This window comes from Oncorhynchus keta, chromosome 9 (genome assembly GCF_023373465.1).
Source record: "Oncorhynchus keta strain PuntledgeMale-10-30-2019 chromosome 9, Oket_V2, whole genome shotgun sequence".
Classification (NCBI taxonomy): domain Eukaryota; kingdom Metazoa; phylum Chordata; class Actinopteri; order Salmoniformes; family Salmonidae; genus Oncorhynchus; species Oncorhynchus keta.
The window spans coordinates 44,669,981-44,687,902 of record NC_068429.1 but is presented as its reverse complement, the minus strand read 5'-3'; the positions used below and the strand labels follow the sequence as shown (position 1 = coordinate 44,687,902).

Below are 17,922 nucleotides of genomic sequence, written 5' to 3'. Positions count from 1 at the left end.
TACAAAAACAAGATTATAAAATATTAAATTAATTAAAATAAAATAATAATAATAATATTAATAATAATATTATAAAAAATATAATATAAAATTAGAATATTTTATTGATAAAAAAAACAAAAAAAACAATCTGTATTGATTTTTTTCACCAGGCTTTTTGAAATTCTCCCGCGACAACATTTTCATATCAGGCTACCCCACACGGGGTCGCAACCCCTAGTTTGGGAACCGCTGGTATAAGGATAATGAAATTGTAAGACGAAAAATATGGTTTGCAAAAACAAATTCTGCATGTCAAGTTATATCCAAATACTGTATGGAAAATTATATTTATAATCTACTATTCCTTCTAATCAACACTTCAAAATGCATTTTCCCCTGTTAGAATAAATGGTTAGTTAAAATGACTAAATGGTGAGCCTATCTGATGTATTGGTGACAACTTTGATTTTGCATAAATGACTCAGGGGTGAAAGATGTGTTTAACTCCAATGAACACAATATCAAATGTTCTGAGTATAAAACAGGGAGCATTACGTGTTATTAGTCAAGAGTTTTTTTATTTAAATATACCACTTACATCTGAAAAAAAGTCCAAAGTGATTGAAAACAACTGTAATGGCGTAGCTCATAGGGTTACTACTGTGCTCTTCTCTCTCAATCTGTGTGTGTGTGTTTACATGTGCGTGTATGTGTTTATTCTGTGTGTGTGTGTGTGTTTCTCCTGTGTTTGTGTTTACATGTGTGTGTATGTGTTTCTCCTGTGTGTGTGTGTGTGTTTACGTGTGTGTGTTTCTTATTTCCCCAACTGTGGGGATTGGGTGGAGGGTGTCGTGGTGTCAGGGGACTTGTGAAAATGGGAGTGGGGATGTAATATAGGGCATCACATGTGTGTGCTGCTCTGCTCTCTCAACCTACTGGGCTTAGATGGGAGTCAAAGACAGAATTAAGAGGACGTGACAATGGAGCAGAGAGTAAAGCATGGTTCCCACTAGCGAGAGCAAAGGGTGACACCACACACACATCACATGACAGAGACTGGGCTGGTACAACAGAGTTAATAATCTTGGCACTCAGAATCAAATCTCACTTTCTGTGCATGCTGGTTAAGTTTGTCACAAGAGACTCTAGAGGCAATGGTTCTGTGCTGCCCAATCTTGATTATTCCCTTGATGAACATGCATGTACAGGCCTTGTAAGGTAGATCCAGCCTACTATAGACCTGTATGGAATTTACTGTATGTGGTGTAAGAATGCAGGCAGCCCCAGCCTACAAGTGATATGTATGAAAACATAAGAATATGTGAAAATCCCAATGGACTGTCTCGTCACCACGTGGACAGCATAACTACAGATATGAGTAGTCTTTGGGGAGGAATGAAAACACAGAGATCTGGACCGTTTCTTCCTCAGTGTCCTCCTCCTCCTGCTGCTTCTCCTCCTCCCCCCTTGCTGGGATGACCCTTTGGAATGGGCTTGTATTTATCGCAATCACTCTTGCAATGAAGACGGCTCTGGCCATTAGTGTGTGTACAATGTGTAAAGGTGTCACTGTGTGAGGGGGATGGGAGATGGAGACAATAGGGACAGAGAAGAGGGGAACTGTTTAACATTATCATTGAGAATGTGCCCTTCCCCCAATTCAGTCAGCCTTCCCAATCAGTAGTAAGGGAGTACGAGACCAGAAGGCAGGCATGCAAGGAGGGAGGGAGGGATGGAGGGGGGCAGGCACGCAGGCAAGGAGGGAGGCAGGCAGTGAGGGAATCAGGCAGGGAGGGACATAGGCAGGAAGGGACATAGGCAGGCAGAGAAGCAGGCAGGGAGCGAGGGAGGCAGGGAGACAGGCAGGCAGGGAGGGAGGCAGTGAGGCAGGAAAACAGTCACTCATTGCTGTGTTTCCAGGGGGCCAAGGGTGTTGGAAGGGTCACAGAACGAGTCACCACTGGGGATAACAGATTCCGCCCCTCCTCCCTCTCCACTCAGAGAGACACAGCATCAGGGAAGACATATGACATCACTGCTGGTGACTGTTGCAGACCCTGCCTAATCACCCCCTGCCTGCTGTCCTTCACAGACATTGTGACCATGCTGGGGCTCTCATGACAGACTGTTACACACATACACACAACAAGGTTCTGGGTTCAAGGTATAATGCAGACACTGCCTCCATAACCTTCATCAGACTTCCTCTGCCTGATGTACCATGGAAACCCTGCTGGTGCAGGCCCGGCCTGTCACCATTATAGAAGCCAGTCCAAGCATCACTGAAAGTCAACTTGATAGGGAATGTCAGTTCTAGTGATATAATTGCTATGGCCTCCACAGCTTTAGGCCCCATGCCTGCTTTAGCATGGTGTCCATGCTGGCACAGACCCTCCTTCCAACATAGAAATACAATCGGAACGTCCATTCCAGCCACTCTCTTGTCTATGGCTTCCCTAGCCCAGCTTGCTGTAGTCTTGTCTCCATAGCCTTCCTCCCCTGCCTGTTGTAGACTTGTGTTAGCATGATGGTGACCAATGACCATGCAGACCTCTCTGCAGGCGGTTCCACTGTCACATGAGGGCTGCATCATAACACAGCATCAGACTATTTTGTGGAGAGGAAAGCAGCAGTGAGACAGAGACAAGCACACAAGGAGGAGGAGGACATTTGAGTCTGGTTTGATCATACTACTTAAGTTTTGTCAGTAGCCAGCCCTAAACAGCTGGGTACATTCTGCAAAACCGCTTCAACTCTGAACTCTCCCTGCTTAACTAGCGTGTACACACACACACACACACACACACACACACACACACACACACACACACACAGAGAGAGAGAGAGTAGGGAGCTCGACGCTTGATACAAGTTTGTGCACTTCAGCACCATGGACAGCAGGCTAAACGCTTCTTATTCCATCTTGTGATTGTTTGATCGTAGGCCTGTGGCATAATTCGTTGTATGGAAATGTGTAACAGTGTATTTCGGGAGATAATCAATAGCCAACAATTACTCTAAATGTCAACCCAAAGAACAACAAAGCATGGGTACACCTGATTATAGCGTCATCCAATAACATAAAACTACACTGCATTTTTAGCTTGATTCGAGAAAGAAAGTTTAGTCATGCTAATGTCGAGAAACTAACAACAGCTACTTCAGGAGGAAACAATTAGGACACACGTTCTAGGCAAAAACATGCTGCTGGAGCTATGGTTAAGGCTAACACCTTACCTTTGCAGATATTTGAAATGTACCGGGTCGCATCTGAGTTGTTGATGGCTCGTGAGAGCTCTATTCCGACCATCAGTGAGGCTGGCACATGAAACACCGAATGGTCGCGGAGCAGCCTCAGGTGATACTGATTAGCTTCTTGCCACTGCTTCAGTGTAAACCAAAACAGTGATGATGACCTCTTTCCTTCCAGCAAAGTGACCAGTCCACAAAACCGTTACATGAAGAACTGTCATACGAACTATGGAAAGGATTGAAGAAGTAAAAGATGAGTTGATAAATGTCTACAAAAATCACAACGAAATAAAAACTCAATAAAAATCCTAATACCTCAAAATAAATCGTGTGGAGTCCACACAAGCTAGCACGTTTAAATCGCTGTTGTCCTTTAGTTATTTTCACGTTGCTTATTTGTTTTGCTTGTGTAGCTCTCCTCTTATATCCTCATTCATTTCGCGATAGAAAAGTCCAATTCCAGGCTCCTTTTAATGCATATGTAACGCAAAAAATCTAAACGTCTCCAAAGCTGCTTATGATAAATCTCAAAATAACCTACATCAAAAGAGTCGACAAACTGTGTTTTTACAAGGCAGTCGTGCACCATCAGCGTCCACTTGGATGAAGTTTCATAGGTTGTAGGCTATTGTGACTGCCTGGTATCTTCAAAATACCGTCCCTACACGGATAACGCATATAAGGACAGCAAGTGCAACGGTCATGTGGGGAAAACACGACAGCTCCATATCACGAAGCTGTTATCCACCATTAAAAGGGGTCAGATTTCCAGTCTTCGGAGCTTCTTTGAGAAATAACAGTCAAGGATTTGAATCGGTAATGTTTTTCCCCTACAAGTATTGGCTCAACTGGTAATATGGGCACGGGCGCTTGTAGCTGCAGTTAGTAAATCCAGGCAGCCAGCTACTGTAGCCCGTGTTGCTGACACTCGGTCAGATTCTTCTGCTACAATTTTTGATTGTCGTGTACTGCGCGTTGTAGCCTGGCTTTGTAACCTATTTTCTTGCGCTCGCAGATCAAATTAAGATGAGTAGGCATTAAAATGATCGGTGTTGGGGGTGTTCCAATCGAAGGCGTTGAGATGGAGACAGAACAAACAAACGAAACACGAAATCTCACTGCTGAATCCGATAAACCGCGGATGATCAGAGAGCAGTAGTCCTTAAATCAGCGGTCCTCCTATGCCCAAATGTCCATTTAGAGTATGGAAATGGTAAGACTGTGGCAAGTTGAGTCCTTAAGATATCGACTCTGGAGATTCAGGCTTCGGAAAGATGTCGACGTGGTGAGAGTTAGATTTGCCACATATTCTGTCATTCTCATCTTCGATAGGAGGACTATATAAGAATATCTACTCTTCAGTTGAATTGCCCACTTTTCATGAAGCGCTGCAATTTAATAGGCTAGACTAGCCAGGTTGCCAGTCTGTTTCCTTTGGCACATGACATGGAGTACAAGGAGTGGAATGTTAGCTAACAGACTGGCAACCAGGCTAAGACTAGGCTACTGGCATGGCAAGTTTCTGTACACTTTGGTAGGTATTAACAGTCTGTTTCTATATTTCTGACATTTCTCACAGCAGCCCCATCAACATGTGACACACACACACACACACACACACACACACACACACACACACACACACACACACACACACACACACACACACACACACACACACACACACACACACACACACACACCTGATTGAAGTTTGTATGTTTCAGCACCTGGACAGCAGCTACAAACATTTATAAGCGTCATAAGCCTTACAATTCATAATGAATTATAGCCTATAACAATTACAATAATGCATAAAACATGTACATATACTAATACGCATTTATAATGGCTTATTCATAACAGTTATTATAAAGTGTAACCGAAGAGCAACGTGTGGGGGGAGGGCAGAGAGAGAGAGAGCAGAGAGGAGAGAGAGAAGAGAGATTGCAGACAGAGAGAGAGAGAGAGAGAGAGAGAGAGAGAGAGAGAGAGAGAGAGAGAGAGAGAGAGAGCATAGCGCTAGAGAACCATACAGAAAGAGAGAGCTAGAGCAGAAGAGTGAAAACAGAGAGAGCAGATGGGGACACAAAGAACGCATCCAGCCCAACCAACCAACCAACGTGTCTGGGGGCCAAAACAAGCAGTGGTCCATCTGGTGGGCCTAGCTGTTTCATGAGTTTCAGCCAGAATGGTAATGATCAGTGACTGGGCTACTTAGCGGGTGCTGAGCCCCACTGGGCAGCTAGGGTATTGCTGGGTACTGCTGAGATGGCAGATCAGATGTACATAACCTATTACAAATTGTAACGTTGAAAGACCGCAATATGTCTATTAAGCGGGTGCTGAGCCCCACTGGGAAGCAGGTAGTTAGGAACGCCATTTGTATAAAGGATGGTTGGTGATGGGAAGTTGGGGGGAGGTAGAGGGGGGTATAAGATATTGCTGTCTAATTCCTTACCGTCTGTATTCCCTGATCATGTAAATTGAAAAAAATATTGATCACAAAAATATGGGTTTTCATTGAAAGACAGGAATATGCATTTGTAAAAGATGCATGGATTCTCTAAAATCTCTTCGCCCCACAAATCTGTTTACAGTAATTATAATTGCTTTAGAATTTGGCTAACACATCTCTCTGATTCAGAGGGATTGGGTTAAATGTGGAAGACACATTTTGGTTGAATGCATTCAGTCGTGCAGCTGACTAGGTATCAGCTTTCCCGATATAGACAACCCGTACAATAATATGAGACGATTTGGATAGCAAAGAAGGATCGGAAAAATATGGAGAAAGCAAACGAGACTGGTGGAAAACTTTAATTAGATGACGATCACAGACAACCCCCCACCTCACTTCCTCACCCCCAGAGCTCATCTCAGAGGGAAGAAAGTTTTTTTATTGCATTAATTATTCAACCTCCAAATATTACAGGAGGGAGGCTGAGATTGGGCTGTGTTGTAGTGACAAGGCTCTGTATTATTCATAGATGGAGGGAGACAGAAGGGAGGTTATTTTATTCTGTTCTGTTACTCCAGTTCGCCCTTCCACACAGACAGAGACAACCCACAGGCCCCTCTGGGACTGCTTTATGGTACTGGATGTTAATTAACCTCTATGTATACGTCCCCCCAAATGGCACCCTATTCCCTATGTCGTGCACTACTTTTGACCAGGGCCTATCGGGTATATTGGTCTAAAGTAGTGCACTACATAGTGCAGGGAATAGAGTGCCATTTGGGACACAGCCTGCGGTAATTGTTAACCTCTATGGTCCCAGGCCTCCTACACGTTGCCCAATGAGGAAGCAGAACCACAGCTGGCAGTCACGTGAGGTCAATATCTCTATATTGCACTGTGACTGTAACAGTGTTTCTTACAGCCACATATACTGTTTATAATTCATGCTACAATAATGGCAAAAATGGTATCTATTCTATACTGAACTATATTCGACATTAGTTCCTAATATATACTGTGCTATTCTATATTATGTTATTGTCCCATTGTCATGCTCTGTTTCACCTATCTTTGTGATTGTCTCCACCCCCCTCCAGGTGTCGCCCATCTTCCCCATTATCTCCTGTGTATTTATACCTGTGTTCTCCGTTTGTCCGTTGCCAGTTTGTCTTGTTTGTCAAGGCAACCAGCGTTTTCCCTGTCAGCTCCTGTCTTTTCCCACCCTCCTGGTTTTTAACCCTTGCCTGTCTTGACCCTGAACTCGCCCGCCTGACCACTCTGCCTGCCGCCCTGTACCTTTGCCTCCATCTGGTTTTCCGACCTCTGCCTGACCTGACCCTGCCTGCCGTCCTGCACCGTTGCCTCTGTTGCTGTCATTAACATCGTTACTTCAAAACGGTCTGCATCTGGGTCTTACCTTATCCTGATACCCATGTCCAGACCAGTAAGAAAGTGTCCTGTCATATCCTGCTTTGTCCTGTCTGAAAAGAGAACAGAATGCCGGGATGTTCCAGGAGTGAGTGACTCTCTCTCTCTCAAGTGAAGTGGATAATAAACAAGAGTGGAATAAACAATATAAATTAACAGATGTTCCAAAAGAATAAAGACATTTAAAATGTCATATTATGTCTACATACAGTGTTGTAACGATGTGCAAATAGTTCTTCACTGGTGTTTCCCTTTTCTCACTGTGGTATTTCACCCAGTAGATATGGGAGTCCCACTCTCTCTCTCTCTCTCTCTCTTGTCTTTAGTTCACAGCTTCCTTTGTGGCATGCATTTTCTATTGCAGCTGCATCAGTAAGGGATTAAGAGAATAAATACAGTGTCAGACAGTCAATAGAGTACATGTGTGCTTGGTGCATAGTCACGTCTCACAAAGTGAGAGGGCATCAATCCCAGCAGACCTCTGGCCTCAGGGACTCGGGCCCTCATTACGTTACTCATGCTGCCTCACTAGCCGAGTGTGAGTGTGTGGCTATCAGCTCCACTCATAACCTCCCCCTGCCTCCATCCCTACATCCCTCCCTTGCTCACACCCTCACCCTTTCAAACCCTGATGGCCGAGGGGGCTAAGGCTAACCTTTTCAGCAAACAAGAAGGTGTCCGTGTTTCTTGATGTAGAGAAACACATTTGCTAGCATTCTGATTGTTGCTTCATTCAACCCTGGAGGAATGGGCAGGACAATTGTTGGGGTTAATGGTGTGTTACGCGAGCGAGAGACACACAGAAAAGCAGGACAATAGTGGAGTTAATGTTTTTTTTACCTCAGAGACATTGTGCGTCCTGCTGTTTGAATTAGCTTCCTCCAAAGCCAGGATAAAGGTGATTGTTCCTAGAAAACTGACACCTGGTGAAGTTTCAGGAACTAGGACAAATAGCTAGATGTGTGTGTACTTCTATCTATCTATCTATCTAAACACACACACACACACACACACACACACACACACACACACACACACACACACACACACACACACACACACACACACACACCTATTTTCATTACAGATCTTTTTTGTCTTACTCCAGACAAAAATAATGACTCTATCACCCTACAAGGACTACATCTGGCATGTTCATTAAAACGTACTCATACATTTACATGCACACTAAGGTTTCCGCTATGAAACGGATTATGGCAGTAGGCAGATTATTGCACTAGTCACGTAAACACCGTACTCTGCTTATCGTCGGCGTAAGGTCACAAGGTCGTAAGGTCATAATCAAAGTAAGCATACGCCGATTAAAACACCTGGATTTCTAAGCTATCTTTCAAATGATTAGGACATGCAAACGCCTTAATCGGAGTGTATTTGAGCTGCACGTGTGGTAGCATCAGCAGCTCAAGCTTCCTTCTTTTGCGCGAGTGAAGTTCCGAAACACTGAACGTACGCATCTCAGAAATGGTTTTCACATACTAACTTTATATGTCCGAACTGGAGTTAATCATTGAGTGTCTGGCTTGCATGGAGAAAGGCATGATTTCACGTCACAACAAACCAAAACCAAACTAAAACAGATTTTTGCGTTTCCTCAAAGCAGTTGTCATGGCACAAGGTCCCAGAGTTTTGCCTGGTCAAGTCATGCGGTCAGGAACAACTCCTAGCTGGCCCATGTACATGTTGTGATCACAGACAGACAGTGACTGAAGGTCAGAGATTCAGTGCCAGACTTCAAAAGCTATACGCACACACATACGTACCTTTCGCAGGTGATGGAGTTATGCTGTAGGTGAACTCATGAACAATGAAAAGGAAAACTCTGCACTCGGCTGTTCGTACTCCCAGGTGATTTTATTGATACAGCGTTTCAACCCTAAAATCCAGCCAAAAATCCCCAATTGGCCCACAAGGCCAAAACCGGGGGAGTTTGGATAGGCAATAAAACTCAGTTTGTCCAACTGGATTGCCATTGATTATGTCCGTGGTCTATTAGGATCAATTACGGACTGGCAGATGTCGAGAATCGGGCTTGACCCGAGGGCTTAAAGAAAACAAATCACATTTTGCTCAACAAACGTAACGTCGTTCAGCCGAATAAAGAGTCGGAGGTCACATGGGATCGCCTTTTAAGAGTAGAGAGAGGGACGAGTCGGGACCCAGAGACAGTCACATTCCGAAGGAGAAACAACAACCAAAAAAAACAAAAAAACAAAAAGAGTTGGCGCCTCGGTTTTCGATAAAATTCAAATCAAGAGAAAAAGACTGCTTAGAAAAATGAACTAAGACGACAGGATGCTGTGAAAGACTGTGAGACTTTGGAATTAGACACCGCCTGGAGATGAAGAGTACAGCGAAGGATGGTAAATTGTGGAAAAAAACAGACACCTATAATGGACTGAACGTGTAAGAACAACAGAAGACCGACAAGAGGAAGAGCAATACTTCCGCATTGACAGTCCGTATAACAAAGCAGACCGTCCTTTGAATGAGGAGATAAAGGTAGAGAAGAAGAAGACGGAGTTACCCTTAAACAGACCAACCTACTGACACACCGGCCAAACGACCGACTAACCAACTCACCAAGCAACCGACTGACCGGCCAACCAATCCAGAGTATCGTGTGTCCCAGGTTTTGAGTCTCCTCGACATGGACCTGTGGCTGCAGGACGTGACTCTGGTGTTCCGGACTGTCTTAACCATCCCGGTGGTGATCCTTGTAACCTCCTACCAGGTAGATGCTGCTTACCAGCCCCTCCTGCGGAGGATCTACAACCCACCTCCAACCCCCTGCTGCTGCCCTACCCCTTGACCCCTGTGGACACCACCTGTCCAGGAACTTCTCCTACCCCCTCCAGGAGCTGTACCTGGAGGTGCGGTGCAGCGAGATGAAACACGGCCTGGTCCTGGGGATGTCACCAACGCTGACGTAGTGGTCCTGTAGGATGATGGCCACTAGTTCTACTTTGGGGTAAGGAAGGGCACTAGTCCTACTTTGTATCCCAAACCCTATTTCCTATGGGGTGCACTACTTTTCACCAGGTTTCTGGTAGTTAGAGAGTGTGATGCTGACTAAGGTTACGGGTTCGATTTCTGCATAGGCGGCATAAGGTCAATCTTGCTCGGAGTTCAGCTCTACCCCGATAGGCAGAACAAATGTGACTGGTTGGATGAAAGAAAGCACAGCTCTAACCTTAACCAAATTGGGATAACTTGCCTCAACTTAAACAATCCCATTTGTTTCTGCCCACGAGGCAAAGCTGCGCCCAGAACAAGCTTGAACAAGGAAAAAGCAAATCTGCCATATTGTAGCTGGTACCCGCTGTATTGCTTGCTTGTATGTAGAGGTGGTTCATTCTGATGGTAGAGAGTCAGGCAGGACGTGCCTTCATTGTGATCATCCTAAAGTGGGGAATTTTTCACAAGATTAGATAGATGCATATGAACAAAAAGAAAAGATGTTGCGTGATGAAACATGAAGATGCCAAGTTCGAAAACAAATGACCAGAAATACTGTATACTTAATAAACTATTACAAACATATGATCATCCAAATGTTAGCTATACATCTTGTGACTCATCAGATATGAACATGGGGAAAATCGGATTTTCTCAAAATAAACATTTCACATCAGTTACATTTTGCAGTGCTCTCAAAAGACGTCTCTCACTTTCCATGCGAGGACTGGAGTCTGATTATAGGAACGATCCCAAAACACTCGCCCACACAACACTTCTCCCAGCCTCCATCTCCCTCCATCTCTTTTCCCATCCCTCCCTTCATCCCTTACACTTCACCGTCCTTCCATCTACAGCTTGGTCAGGCTGACATGGCTCTCTTTCTCAACTCCAGACCACCTCACCACCTCAATCATTCTCTACACACTCCCTCTCTCTCTCTCCCGCCCGCACGCCCTCCCTCCCAGCTCCTTTCCTCTCTCTCGCTCTCCTTACTCCTCTCTCCCTCCAGACCACCTCCATCACTCTTTCTACCCCTCCTCAACCCCCTTCCCCCTCTCTTGGTTGGGAGCAGAAAGGTCACAACGGTGTGCCAGCCCAACCCCCCTCCTCTCTCTCTCTCTCTCTCTCTCTCTCTCTCGCTTCATCTTGATCTCAGTGAGTGGATCTGGTGGTTTATTCTAAACCATCGCAGGGCAGCACACATACATTATACATCCCTTTTCACTCCTCCTGCCTCTGCCTGGACCCGTCCCGAGCCTGCCTCTCTGTGAGGAGCTGCTACTTAGCTGCGCATTCTATCCAAACAAATGTTGAATGGCCCCTCTGATCCCTGTACCAGGGAGGAGGTCCAACAGGGACGGATGAGGGGAGAGAGTGAGGGATGAGAAGGCGAGAGAGAGAACTCTGAACATCTGTTAAAAGCCTGGGACCACTGTGGTCACAACAGCACAATGAAACCGCTCCAAAAATGGAGACTGAGGTGCACAGAGCTAACTCTGACACATGGAGCGTCCCTGGTTCATTTGGGCTTTTTACTAAATGCGTGGCTTTTTTGAGTCTTTACTCTTCCCAGAGCAATCATACAAGAAGAGAAAACTGGTCTTGGGTGGAGGGTTCTATTTCAGGGCGTGTTACATGCGGACAACGTGATTGGAGGAGACAGACTCAGCTGTTACGGTTGGCTCCTGGGATATGCATCTTGCCTGCTCACCTGAACGTAGGGTTAGGCATCCACAGGATGACGTCACACATGTTTTGTAAATACTTAGTTGGCTATGAGATGTTTCCACTGTGTACATTTTTCTCTGGGGTTCTTGAATCGCAATTGTCCAGCATGTGGGCTGCTGTCCATAGTGCTGAAACATACAAAATGGACCTAGTATCTGACCATCATCTTGTGCGTGTGTGTGTTCATGTAGGTGTGTTTGTGCGCGCACATGTGTGTGTACGCATCTCTCGCACTCTCTGTGTTACTCCAGGATGTGTGGAGTGACAGTCAGGGCCGTGTGAATCTGGACAGTCAGCAGGACTACCAGCTGATGGCGGCCACTCAGACACCTGAGGGATTCTCTCTGCTGTTCAAGAGGCCCTTCAGCACCTGCGACCCACAAGACTACATCATAGAGGTGAAAGAGAGAGACAGATCAGTGGCAAATCAAATCAAATTTTATTTGTCACATACACATGGTTAGCAGATGTTAATGTGAGTGTAGCGAAATGCTTGTGCTTCTAGTTCCGACAATGCAGTGATAACCAACAAGTAATCTAACTAACAATTCCAAAACTACTGTCTTATACACAGTGTAAGGGGATAAAGAATATGTACATAAGGATATATGAATGAGTGATGGTACAGAGCAGCATACAGTAGATGGTATCGAGTACAGTATATACATATGAGATGAGTATGTAGACAAAGTAAACAAAGTGGCATAGTTAAAGTGGCTAGTGATACATGTATTACGTAAGGTTGCAGTCGATGATGTAGAGTACAGTATATACGTATGCATATGAGATGAATAATGTAGGGTAAGTAACATTATATAACGTAGCATTGTTTAAAGTGGCTAGTGATATATTTACATCATTTCCCATCAATTCCCATTATTAAAGTGGCTGGGGTTGGGTCAGTGTCAATGACAGTGTGTTGGCAGCAGCCACTCAATGTTAGTGGTGGCTGTTTAACAGTCTGATGGCCTTGAGATAGAAGCTGTTTTTCAGTCTCTCGGTCCCAGCTTGTACTGACCTCGCCTTCTGGATGATAGCGGGGTGAACAGGCAGTGATTCGGGTGGTTGATGTCCTTGATGATCTTTATGGCCTTCCTGTAACATCGGGTGGTGTAGGTGTCCTGGAGGGCAGGTAGTTTGCCCCCGGTGATGCGTTGTGCAGACCTCACTACCCTCTGGAGAGCCTTACGGTTGAGGGCGGAGCAGTTGCCGTACCAGGCGGTGATACAGCCTGCCAGGATTACATTTACATTTAAGTCATTTAGCAGACGCTCTTATCCAGAGCGACTTACAAATTGGTGCATTCACCTTATGACATCCAGTGGAACAGCCACTTTACAATAGTGCATCTAAATCTTTTAAGGGGGGAGGTGAGAAGGATTACTTTATCCTATCCTAGGTATTCCTTAAAGAGGTGGGGTTTCAGGTGTCTCCGGAAGGTGGTGATTGACTCCGCTGTCCTGGCGTCGTGAGGAGTGTGTTCCACCATTGGGGAGCCAGAGCAGCGAACAGTTTTGACTGGGCTGAGCGGGAACTGTACTTCCTCAGTGGTAGGGAGGCGAGCAGGCCAGAGGTGGATGAACGCAGTGCCCTTGTTTGGGTGTAGGGCCTGATCAGAGCCTGGAGGTACTGAGGTGCCGTTCCCCTCACAGCTCCGTAGGCAAGCACCATGGTCTTGTAGCGGATGCGAGCTTCAACTGGAAGCCAGTGGAGAGAGCGGAGGAGCGGGATGACGTGAGAGAACTTGGGAAGGTTGAACACCAGACGGGCTGCGGCGTTCTGGACGAGTTGTAGGGGTTTAATGGCACAGGCAGGGAGCCCAGCCAACAGCGAGTTGCAGTAATCCAGACGGGAGATGACAAGTGCCTGGATTAGGACCTGCGCCGCTTCCTGTGTGAGGCAGGGTCGTACTCTGCGGATGTTGTAGAGCATGAACCTACAGGAACGGGCCACCGCCTTGATGTTAGTTGAGAACGACAGGGTGTTGTCCAGGATCACGCCAAGGTTCTTAGCGCTCTGGGAGGAGGACACAATGGAGTTGTCAACCGTGATGGCGAGATCATGGAACGGGCAGTCCTTCCCGGGAGGAAGAGCAGCTCCGTCTTGCCGAGGTTCAGCTTGAGGTGGTGATCCGTCATCCACACTGATATGTCTGCCAGACATGCAGAGATGCGATTCACCACCTGGTCATCAGAAGGAGGAAAGGAGAAGATGAATTGTGTGTCGTCTGCATAGCAATGATAGGAGAGACCATGTGAGGTTATGACAGAGCCAAGTGACTTGGTGTATAGCGAGAATAGGAGAGGGCCTAGAACAGAGCCCTGGGGGACACCAGTGGTGAGAGCGCGTGGTGAGGAGACAGATTCTCGCCACGCAACCTGGTAGGAGCGACCTGTCAGGTAGGACGCAATCCAAGCGTGGGCCGCGCCGGAGATGCCCAACTCGGAGAGGGTGGAGAGGAGGATCTGATGGTTCACAGTATCGAAGGCAGCCGATAGGTCTAGAAGGATGAGAGCAGAGGAGAGAGAGTTAGCTTTAGCAGTGCGGAGCGCCTCCGTGATACAGAGAAGAGCAGTCTCAGTTGAATGACTAGTCTTGAAACCTGACTGATTTGGATCAAGAAGGTCATTCTGAGAGAGATAGCGGGAGAGCTGGCCAAGGACGGCACGTTCAAGAGTTTTGGAGAGAAAAGAAAGAAGGGATACTGGTCTGTAGTTGTTGACATCGGAGGGATCGAGTGTAGGTTTTTTCAGAAGGGGTGCAACTCTCGCTCTCTTGAAGACGGAAGGGACGTAGCCAGCGGTCAGGGATGAGTTGATGAGCGAGGTGAGGTAAGGGAGAAGGTCTCCGGAAATAGTCTGGAGAAGAGAGGAGGGGATAGGGTCGAGCGGGCAGGTTGTTGGGCGGCCGGCCGTCACAAGACGCAAGATTTCATCTGGAGAGAGAGGGGAGAAAGAGGTCAGAGCACCGGGTAGGGCAGTGTGAGCAGAACCAGCGGTGTCGTTTGACTTTGTCCTTCTTTTCAAAATGGTTGACGAAGTCATCTGCAGAGAGGGAGGAGGGGGAGGGGAGGAGGATTCAGGAGGGAGGAGAAGGTGGCAAAGAGCTTCCTAGGGTTAGAGGCAGATGCTTGGAATTTAGAGTGGTAGAAAGTGGCTTTAGCAGCAGAGACAGAGGAGGAAAATGTAGAGAGGAGGGAGCGAAAGGATGCCAGGTCCGCAGGGAGGCGAGTTTTCCTCCATTTCCGCTCGGCTGCCCGGAGCCCTGTTCTGTGAGCTCGCAATGAGTCGTCGAGCCACGGAGCGGGAGGGAGGACCGAGCCGGCCTGGAAGATAGGGGACATAGAGAGTCAAAGGATGCAGAAAGGGAGGAGAGGAGGGTTGAGGAGGCAGAATCAGGAGATAGGTTGGAGAAGGTTTGAGCAGAGGGAAGAGATGATAGGATGGAAGAGGAGAGAGTAGCGGGGGAGAGAGAGCGAAGGTTGGGACGGCGCGATACCATCCGAGTAGGGGCAGTGTGGGATGCTCTCGATTGTGCATCTGTAGAAGTTTGTGAGTGCTTTTGGTGACAAGCCGAATTTCTTCAGCCTCCTGAGGTTGAAGAGGCGCTGCTGCGCCTTCTTCACGACGCTGTCAGTGTGAGTGGACCAATTCAGTTTGTCTGTGATGTGTATGCCGAGGAACTTAAAACTTGCTACCCTCTCCACTACTGTTCCATCAATGTGGATAGAGGGGTGTTCCCTCTGCTGTTTCCTGAAGTCCACAATCATCTCCTTAGTTTTGTTGACGTTGAGTGTGAGGTTATATATATTATTTCCTGACACCACACTCCGAGGGCCCTCACCTCCTCCGTGTAGGCCGTCTCGTCGTTGTTGGTAATCAAGCCTACCACTGTTGTGTCGTCCGCGTGCGTGGCCACGCAGTCGTGGGTGAACAGGGAGTACAGGAGAGGGCTCAGAACGCACCCTTGTGGGGCCCCCGTGTTGAGGATCAGCGGGGAGGAGATGTTGTTGCCTACCCTCACCACCTGGGGGCGGCCCGTCAGGAAGTCCAGTACCCAGTTGCACAGGGCGGGGTCGAGACCCAGGGTCTCGAGCTTGATGACGAGCTTGGAGGGTACTATGGTGTTGAATGCCGAGCTGTAGTCGATGAACAGCATTCTCACATAGGTATTCCTCTTGTCCAGGTGGGTTAGGGCAGTGTGCAGTGTGGCAGGTGGTAAGAGCATTTTATTTTAGCACCCGTGACCCCAGAGAAATAACACAGAGATATCATATTGTTATACTGTTCTGTACTAGATAGATAGAGATAGATAGAACACTAGCAGGTAAAGCGAGGCATAATATATACTGATCTTTCTGCTTGCTTGTGATTGGCAGGAGGGCACTGTCCACCTGATCTATGGAGTGTTGGATCGGCCAATCCGCTTGCTCCAGCAGCTCAAACTGTCCCAGATCGAGACGGGGGTGCAGAGAGCCCGCCTGCTCTGCCCTGACACCCAGTCTCCCTCTCTGCTACAGGACAGACACACCCTGGAGGTCCGGAACACCGACGTCAACATCGCCACCCAGGAGACCACGTACTGGTGTCACATCTTCCAGATTCCCCCCAACAGGCAAAAGAACCACATCGTGATGGTTGGTAAAACCGCTAAACCTAGTCCTATACATTGATGGAACCTTATAAATAGAATTACTGTTAGTAATTCCACAGAATTGGAATTACTTTGAAGAGGGGGATGACCGCAGCAGCTTTCCAATCTATGGGAATCTCAGACGATATGAATTCTCAATTATAGTGGATTTATCGGTGGTAACAGGTAACAGTGCTCTAGCCCCTAAGCATTCGAATAGATCCAAGAAAATTGGATAAGTGGATAAGTGTAATCAATATGACAATACCTCTCCCCAACCTTATTGCGTAGCCCCACCCAATCTTTTGGATAGGCGCCAGGAGTTGATTTGGAATCGGGCTAAGGAATGAATAAAGTTAACACGATGGAGTCCATTGCAGAGCATTTTCCCCCCCTCCTCCTCCACTTCTCCCCCTGTCTTCCTTCCATTACAAGTCAGTGGTAACCCCAGGTGACAAGGCCATTGTGCACCACATGGAGGTGTTTGAGTGTTCTCCTGAGATGGATACGGCCCCCAAGTACAGCAGATCCTGTGAGTCCAAGATGAAGTCAGCCGGCCTCAACTACTGCCGCCACATCCTGGCTGCCTGGGCCATGGGAGCGGAGGTAACCAAACATTGCAGGGACGGCACCAGTCACACACGAACGCGCACACCGCACCTGGGTTCAAATAGTATTTGTTTTCTTTCAAGTGCTTTAGCTGTGCTTGATTGAGCCTGTCCGGTGCAATAGAGCCAATAGAATACTCCCAAAAGTGCTATTCCCACCCATCAGACACTCCAAGTAGGTTCAATCGAATGCTCAAAGTATTAGAAGAACAAATAAACTATTTGAACTCAGGTCTAAGACAAATGAATACATATCAATACTGCCTGGAAAATATTAATTGAAGACCACCTATTGTGAAGTGGAAATGGTATGGTCTTAAATGTTAATTACATAGGCAGATACAGGGAAATTTTGTGGTGTCCCATGTGACTCAGCTTGCAACACCAGGGTTGTGGGTTCGATTCCCACGGGGGACAAGTACGAAAAAGTATGCACTCAGTACTGTACCAGTACCAACAACAATGAGACAGCCTACAGGGAGGAGTTGAGAGCCCTGGTGGGAGTGGTGGCTGGAAAATAACCTCCCCTTCAACATCAACAAAATTAAGGAGCTGATCGTGGACTACAGGAAAGAGCAGAGAGAGCGCGCCCCCATCCACATCAGACGGGGTCGCAGCGGAGAGGGTCAAAAGTTTGAAGTGCCTCGGTGCACACATCACTGAAAATCTGAAATGGTCCCTTCAGTCAGTGTGGTGAAGAAGACGCAACAGTGCCTCTTCAACCTTAGGCAGCTGAAGAAATTTGGCTTGGCCCCTACAGATGCACCATTGAGGGCATACTGTTGGTCTGTATCACCGCCTGGTACGGCAATTGCACCGCCCTCGGAACCACAGGGCTTTCCAGAGGGTGGT

General features: G+C 47.0%; 1 protein-coding gene and 1 pseudogene across 3 annotated transcripts in view; one reads left to right on the top strand and one right to left on the bottom strand.

The window, feature by feature from the left end:
- Positions 1-4,778, bottom strand: part of LOC118387916 (protein FAM163B-like) — a 47,742-nt gene extending 42,964 nt beyond the window's left edge. The window contains exons 1-2 of one of the 3 annotated variants that reach the window (XM_052525996.1): positions 3,550-4,778; positions 3,220-3,460 (exon numbers count right to left, since the gene is read on the bottom strand). The gene's annotated coding sequence lies outside the window, so the exon portion shown is untranslated. Of the gene's footprint in view, positions 1-3,219 lie in introns of all 3 variants that reach the window. The other 2 variants (XM_052525999.1, XM_035776744.2) reach the window with 2 other exon arrangements.
- A 783-nt stretch (positions 4,779-5,561) lies between these two features.
- LOC118387956 (dopamine beta-hydroxylase-like) lies at positions 5,562-17,193 on the top strand (annotated as a pseudogene).
- The last annotated feature ends 729 nt before the right edge of the window (positions 17,194-17,922 follow it).